Genomic DNA, 7956 nt, shown 5'->3' with positions numbered 1-7956 from the left:
GTATGAGCGTTGAGTAAGGCTGTTAGTATGCCTTCACCATAGGTTTATCCCTGCAGACGAGTCAGTCGTTTATGAATATGCATGAGCCTCATTTAATGATTTTTCACAATTCAAATGTATTCAATCCACTTCTCCCAATTTATTTCTCTTTATTCCATACGGCCATTAAACACACACACACACACACACACACACACACACACACACACACACACACACACACACACACACACAGATGCTACATGGATCTTTCTCACTATGTGCAAGAATGTGCATACGTACATGCAAACTATGCCACTAATGTCTTCTTGCTTTACTTCTCCAAGGTGCCAACCAAAGACAACCCGAAGCATTAAGAAAGAACCTCTCCAATGACCTGTTAACAGCCAACGAAGGAAACTCCGAGAGCGAATACGTGAGGAAGAATACGAAGAAACACTGAACGTGGTACGTACGGTCACATAGGCACCTAATATATATCCATATGTCAGAGACAGATTTAATGCAAGTTAGGACTGCTGAAAATAAGAAGTTGTGTCTATTAAAGGTGTGAAATATGTGTACCGAATGTTACATACTTGCTCATTTGTAACGGTATTGATATGTGTCATGTAGCATTTATGAGCCCACTGTGTCTAACAGACTACATGTTATTGATTATTATGGAGGCCTAGGAACCAGAGGAAATGCTATTAAAGATTAAAGGGTCAGGTGATGTGAAGGTGGTATCCAGAGTCATCAGACACCAGCGGCTTCGGTTACAGGCTGTAATGTCCACCCGACTAGCAGATTAGCCAGCTTGATTTATTTATTAACCGATGTCCCGCCATTTCCTACTCTGACTGACTGACTAGATACATTGTTTATGCTTCACAGGTAAACTTCAAAGGAGGGGAAAGATTAGGAAGCCGCTTGGTGTCCACTTACACCACGCTCAGGCGGTATTGCTCCATGTGTAGAGCAGGGCTAAGCTCACCAGAGAGGGCCTCACTGTTTATCTGCATTTAGACCAAAAGGAAATATTAGTCTAGAAGATTGGAAATAAAACTTTGACCATTAACAAATATGAACTTTTAACCACCCACATTGAGCAAAACCTATGATTTTCTTTGCGTGCGGGTTGACTGATGAAAACTCAAGAGTGAGACCTGATTAGAGTATAACAAGTGTCATTCGGGACAGCTATTAAAAAATCTTCAAACTGATACAGCAGCCATATAATGTGAGCATAATAGAACTCTGGTATTACAAGGCCCTATCTGGGATACATCTCTGCACAGAAAAGCCACTGCACTGCCTGTCTGTGTCTTATCTGAAGTGGGAAACTTGCTGTTCTAATTGTTATCTTCACACTAATAGAGTGGATGTTTTGAAATCATTTGGTTGGATGGATAAAGGCTTGGTAATTCCCCAGTGCTTACTGTCTGTGTCAGGGCTTATCTGCAGGAAGATAGCTGGGTCCTGGAGAATGATTGGCGGTGCAGGAGGTGGAAAGTGTAGCAGTGTCTCAAGAAAGGCGTTTCGAGACATCCAGGGAACTGTTGAGAATTAAAGAATGGTATTATTTGGGAGTCACAACAAGATAAGCCAACTTTTTTTTGTATTTGCCATCACATTGCAGGAAGTGTCATAATGAGTCTTTTAAAAGAAAAGTGAGATCATTTGTGCAAATTTACCAGGAGGATTTTGCAGAAGTAAGTGGATAAGTTTAAGGAAATAAACAGATTCTGGCGCAACTTTTGTGTCCAAGACTGACTAAACTTTTCGCCTACTTGCCATTTGATGTGGCAGAAATGTAAAAACAAAAGTGAATGTGCCACTACAACAATAGAAAAGAACTTCCAAGTTTTTCGGGCGCACATTTCTACAGTCTACAGTCGGCTGCACGCCTAAACGTTGGTTCATTAGTTAAAGCACACATCTCCTCCACCTCCTCCTCCCTCCACCACCATTCTCCTCCTCTAGTGGTCCTCTCTGAGCAGTTAATTGTGCGTCCACTCTATCGGGGCTGGCGCGATAATAAAGCATTAAGGAGCCATGCCTCGTTCATTAAAGTAGAGTTGGGAAATGTGAGACCGCCCCCTTTCAGGAGTCAAAAAAAGGAGAGAGGAAAAGAAATCGATTATTTCTCCGCGCACCGGGAGAGTAGTGGTAGAGGGTGTTCTTTAAAAAAAAAGAGGGGGAAAAGACTCGGATTGTGGCAAGAAACGGGGAAAAAGATACATAAAACATCAGTATCAAGCTTCCAGACGTCCACCACCTCCAACCTCCGACCACAGCAGCTCCACCGAGTCCCTCGCCGCTCACCGGCACTTCGCAGACGCACGGAGCGAGAGACCAGGCGCTGCGTCCTCACCGCCTCCAGAGCAGATACTGTCCGATCAGAGAGAGAGAGAGGAGAGGGGGGAGGGAGAGAAACAGGGGGAGAGAGAGAGCAAGAGAGAGAGAGAGAGTAGTTTTCTCTGACATTATAGAGACTCCTTCCACGTACTGTAGGTTACTTTTTTTTCTTCCTCCCGGCGCCGTCCTCTGCGAAGTTGCGCTCCTGGATTTTAAGTGCGTCTCGGCGAACTCCGTCCACCATCAAGCAAGCAGCTTTTTTCTCCCCCCTCAAGCTCCCCTGTCAAAACGGCCGGGGCCAAAACAACCGGCGGAAGGCTCGTTTGTTATCTGTCGCTTCAACCCCACGGACAAAGATTTCACGCGAAAATAAAGTAAGTACTTGCCACTTCCACTCGCAGACATCCACGACGCACACCGCGTCTCCCCTTTTCTATTTTATCAACCTTCCACAGGGAAACTTGAGGGTTCTATTTTGATGCGCGGTGAACGTCTCCCCCCCGCCAACAAAGTACACTTAACTGCGTGTATTGATTTGTTGTGACCCCCTCTCTCTCCCCACTCGTGCCGGTGACAACTGTGTCATATAATTACGGAGTGACACCAAATAGCTGTTTATGGTCTATTAGGAGAGCGGAGATGTGGCTCGTGTTTTTAGGTGCTGGCTCGACCTTGTGCAGCTTTCTCGTGTCCACATGCAGGCGCACAGTCCTAAAGCTACAGAAAAACTGAACAGGGTGCCCTCCTTAACATAATACATTATGTCCTCTTATGCGCTATGGGATGGCACGTGAAAAGTTACGCTACTGTTGTAAAATATGCGTACTAAACCGACTAGATGTGCAGTTTTATGATGCGAGCTGATTGGAAACTTTAAAACTCAGTTAAAGACAGGAGGAAAAATAATTAAAAATACATGAAGTTTGAAAGTTTTAAAATTTTTGAAGTTTTGTTTTTAAAAAAGCAACACACAAGAGAAAACAGCTACATATTATATGTTGTTTCTTTGTGTGTACATAGTTCTTTACATGTAATTTAAACTGAAGTGCACTAATGATCATAATAACCCCATCACAATATACATTAAACCAGCTTAACCTGCTCTCAAAATTATGTTACAGAAGATTATCTGATGTATTAATCATTTCCAAAAACTACAACAGAGCAGGACACAGTTTTAGAGACTTATCTGTTAATTCATGCTGAACTGGAAATGAGTGTTTCAGAGAAGCTTTGGCGTGTTCAGGCTCAACTACAATTTCTTCTCTGTGACTTTGTGACTGAGATTGACTTATCACACTACAGTGAGCGTGATATATTTACAAGGTGAGTTTAGTTCAGTCTCATGTTGCTCAGCTGAACCTGTTGCAGAGGAGAGGATTAATAATGAAACCATAATTAACTTGTGGCAACTTTCACAGGTTGCAGCTTCAGAATTAAAATTGGATTATTTGTTTTGTGCTGAAGCTGTGCGGACAGGAGGCCCACTGATGAAATGGGCAGATAAACGGATGGTGATAAAATTTAAAATTACAGCGGCACACTTCTTGTTAATTTAGAGCGATTGTGGCTGACTGAGCAGTGGGCATTTAACTCATGCTCATAAAACTGTATTTCTGTATTCACGGTCTCATGAATTTGTCATGAAGTTAAACAGGCATTTTAACCAAATAAATTCATTTTAAAATGTTTTTTTTAAAAAAAAACAGGCCAATAGTGTAGAGATAGCTGCAGTTTTTCCAAAATGAATGTAATAAATACAGTATTCACTGAACATTTTGAGATTTACAAGAGCTATTAAATTTGAAGTGCAGATATGTGAATGAGATATGTTCAAGGCACTTTGGAAAAGTATTATTTTTTAAGTGGTAAAGTGTTGCTGTCTATTCCAGCATATCAGCCCAGTCAGTGTCCCTGTGTGAAGCGCACTGCACACATTCAGTTATTTACTGCTCTACAGCAAGCTTTTTATAATTACTTTAATACAAAGAGAAAAAGAAAACAAAGACACATCTCCATCTAACGTATATATATTGTGTAGGATACATTTTTCACGCTTCAGGAGGATGTCGTGTCCTGTATATTGTCCCATCGTTTTTTTTGTCATCTTTTTATATAAATTGTTTATCCATGACAAAATATGTGTATTAGTCTATGAAAAGATTTTACACATGGCCTTCCCTCTCCTGACCATCGTCAATGAAGTTGTTCTGTGTGGCCTGTCTGGCCTGTTGCTCTCTTGGGATTTAGCGATAGGTTAATCCGCTCAGAGGAAGGTGAGCACTCGCATGTGGACCCACGATTACACACAGAGGACTCTGTCAGCCAAGCTCTGTAATCTTAGCGACCCTTTACAAACACACACACATGCACGCATAGAGTTGTGCGCACACACACACACACACACACACACACACACACACACACACACACACACACACACACACACACAAACGCACGGACAAAAGCATGTTCTGTCTCCTTTCTCTTTCTGTCTCTTTCTGTTACACACACACTTTCACACACATCCACACCCACACTATCTGGCCTGCGCTGCTTTTGTTTCTCTCATTCTCTTAAGACCTCTCCCTCTTGACAAATCATTTGGGATTTTGGGCGCTGATTCACAAAACCAACAGTGACAACACACTCTTACCCTTCTCACAGAGAGGGATTAGAAGGTCACGTGTCCCTGTGATTGGCCAGGGCATTGAGCCGATTGTCAGGGCACTTTGCTGTACACCAGGGGCTCAGTAAAGCTTTAGTTAAGTGAAGGGACACATTGTATGCCATGGTCAGGGTATTGCCATGTGTTTCAAAATGCACTCACACAAAACCAGCATTTGACGGGCTGTTGATAATATCTTTAATCATAAATGTCTAGTGTAATGCTCATAAATGTGTAACATAATGCTCGTAAATTACTTTTACTGGAAGCCAGAGATAAGCATGGCCACAAAGAGACAGTTAACCTGCGAGTGATGTGAAATGCGTGCAATCAAACTTGCTCCTTAAAAAAAAAAAAAGGTAAACTATACCACTGTGCTGTCTCAGAGCATAAACATTTAGTGCTATACAAAAGGCACATTTCAAGATTCCCTCCTTGTGGAGAACCACATCTATGAAAACATTATTCTTGATGGAAACTTCCAATGTATTTATGTTTAAGCAAATAGCTTAATAGGCCCTTTTGCTATGCTTTCAAGTTTTTTTTTCTCACTAATGGTTTCAAATATTTTGGAAGGAGTTTGCAGAGTTTGCTCAGTTAAACAGCAGTAAAACATTCATTTACAGATTGCAGGTTGGCAAGATCTGGAGGTAGATATTGAGGAGCTGTAATTGGACTTCATGCCCTTTGGCTCAAATGAGAAAGTAATATGAGAGGCAGTTGTAGACAATTATATTTACCTCACATATAAGGCCTCTTGTATTAGTAGAATTTAATATCTTAAACCGTTGAGAGCCAACTCTGTATATCCTGTTTAGAATGCAGCATTTTTCGGCGTAGCAGTTTATGCCACAGAATAAACATAAAAGCCTATTTTTATAAATTTGTCTGACCCGATAATGTCGTAATATTAAGCCATTTGCTTCGAACAACTTTTTTTCCTTGCCTGTTTATGAGCAGATGAAAATACTTATGTTTTATAATAACTCAAGGGCTTGTTGTATTCTTGTTTACTGCACAAGGCAGGTGTTCTCTCTACTGCCACATGGGAGGATTTTTTTTGTTTTTATACATATTGTCGTGCCAATGAAAAGTGTAGGGCTCAACCTCACCATGTGTTTATTTACTTCTTTTGAACAGATCTCACTTTCATTGTCCCAACTGTTGTGCGTGTTAGAAATGTTTATCCAAATGTGCCTTTGTGTTTGGAGCACAGTCGCTATATCTTTATAAGAGCTGCAATTACTCATAAAAAAAACTTTAAAAAATAGTCTAAAGTAAATAACACAGTCCTTGAATGGTTTATGGTGGATTGTATGCATATATTTGAATATGTCCTGGTTTTTGCATAATGATGCAAAGTATTCTTCTGTCTCTATCTAGTAATTAGCAGTGACGTTCAGCAACTTTCTCTGTACGCTGTAAGTGGATGGGGGTGTGTGGGGTTTGTTCACTGGGGTGTTAAAGATCACAGAGGAATATATCAGCCTTTGATGTTTAATTGTATTGTAAAACACACTTTAGAATATTTCTGCATAAAGTAGACTTCTGGCTGTGCTGTGCTTTGTGTTTGCTGTTTCTTTGTGTGTTTGTCTGTCAGTATGTGCTGTGTGTCTGGGAGGTGTGTTTGAGCGTGTGTGTGTGTGTGCGTGTGCATGTTCAAGTTTGTGTCTTGTCTGTGTATTTGTGCGTTGGAATGTTTGTGCTTTTGTGTTTTTGTCTGAGTTTTGTGAGGTTGTTGCTGGTGTATATTCAAATGAAAATGCGTGTTTTTCTTTTCCTCCTTTATTCTCCCACTGAAGAGGGTAGGATTTGATGTCTGGGATGATGGAGCAGTCTGGAAAACAGTGTCAGTGTGAGGGCTGAAAAGGCAAACTGAGACGACAGATGCACATGAAAACAGAGAAAGACACACACTGAGATAACGTAGGTAGAAATTCATTTGAGCTGAGGTTAGCTGCGACAAAATATGCTGCCTCTGATCAGGTATTCTTCATTAAAACGTGATGCTTTTGTGATGTCATGCTTAACACACTGATCTAGATGAACAGGATGTCCTGCCTTCTTCATCCTGTTTCCTGTTTCCTGCCTGGCCTGTTGGCCATTATTACAGCAGCTGCCTGCTGGGTGGTCTGTGCTCAGCACTGCTGACCACACAATCATATCGTCAGCTGCAGCCCACCTAAAGAGACACCCAAAACACCTCACCATACTTGAGGCCCACTCTGTGAAATATTTGGACAGCGAGGGAGAAGGCTAGAGGATTGCAGAGAGCAGGGGACTTTGAATGATAAGACAAAGAGAAACATTTAGAGTATAACAGAGATTGGATTTCTTTGTCTAAACAGTGGACGGTTCAGATCAGGCGGAATGCTTCAGCATCGAGACTTAAATGATAAAATGAAAGTCAAACGAGAGTTAACATGTTTAAAAATTAGTTCATTACCTTCCCCATCAGACTTAGTTTAACTGCCTTCCTGAGAGATTTTAATTTTTTTCCAGCATCAGTATAATAGACAATCCAATTTATCTGTAATACCTGCTCCATATGCTATGCCGCAAATCCAGAATTTATTGCAAATCCATTTTAGAGAGTTTTTAGGAGTTCGTTTCAGGGAGAAGCGTTCGCTGTGTTTGTACTTAAACATAGTGACAGCAGGCAAGTTCGCTGTACCTGACCTGTAAATGGTTAGGGGCAACTTCTAACACCCTAATATATTTTCGGAGATACCCCCCCTCCTCGTCACTTCACCGTCTCCCTTTGGTGTGGGACACATTTGGAATACACCCAATGCTAACAAAAAAGAAAAAGAGGTGTTGGGAAGGGGCGAGAGTGAGAAAAATGCAGAAATGTTTTCCAGTGGCTGCAATTTATCTTTGTCACAACTGCAACATAGCCGAGTCATTCTGCAAGAGAGTCTAGTGAGACGCACAGAGGTAGCTCTGTG

The 7956-nt window shown here is 41.4% G+C and overlaps 1 protein-coding gene across 13 annotated transcripts in view; it reads left to right on the top strand.

Moving 5' to 3' along the window:
- Positions 1–359: 359 nt before the first annotated feature.
- The window catches only part of mef2cb (myocyte enhancer factor 2cb), a 63511-nt gene continuing 55914 nt past the window's right edge, over positions 360–7956 (top strand). For 5 of the 13 annotated variants that reach the window (XM_022192804.2, XM_022192758.2, XM_051950416.1 and 2 more), the window contains exon 1: positions 2007–2714. The gene's annotated coding sequence lies outside the window, so the exon portion shown is untranslated. Of the gene's footprint in view, positions 448–2003; positions 2715–7956 lie in introns of those variants that run through there. The other 8 variants (XM_022192852.2, XM_022192813.2, XM_051950417.1 and 5 more) reach the window with 7 other exon arrangements.

Source organism: Acanthochromis polyacanthus, chromosome 7 (genome assembly GCF_021347895.1).
Source record: "Acanthochromis polyacanthus isolate Apoly-LR-REF ecotype Palm Island chromosome 7, KAUST_Apoly_ChrSc, whole genome shotgun sequence".
NCBI classification, from domain to species: Eukaryota; Metazoa; Chordata; class Actinopteri; family Pomacentridae; genus Acanthochromis; species Acanthochromis polyacanthus.
The sequence above is the reverse complement of the archived record's forward strand: the minus strand, read 5'-3'. Positions and strand labels throughout refer to the sequence as shown.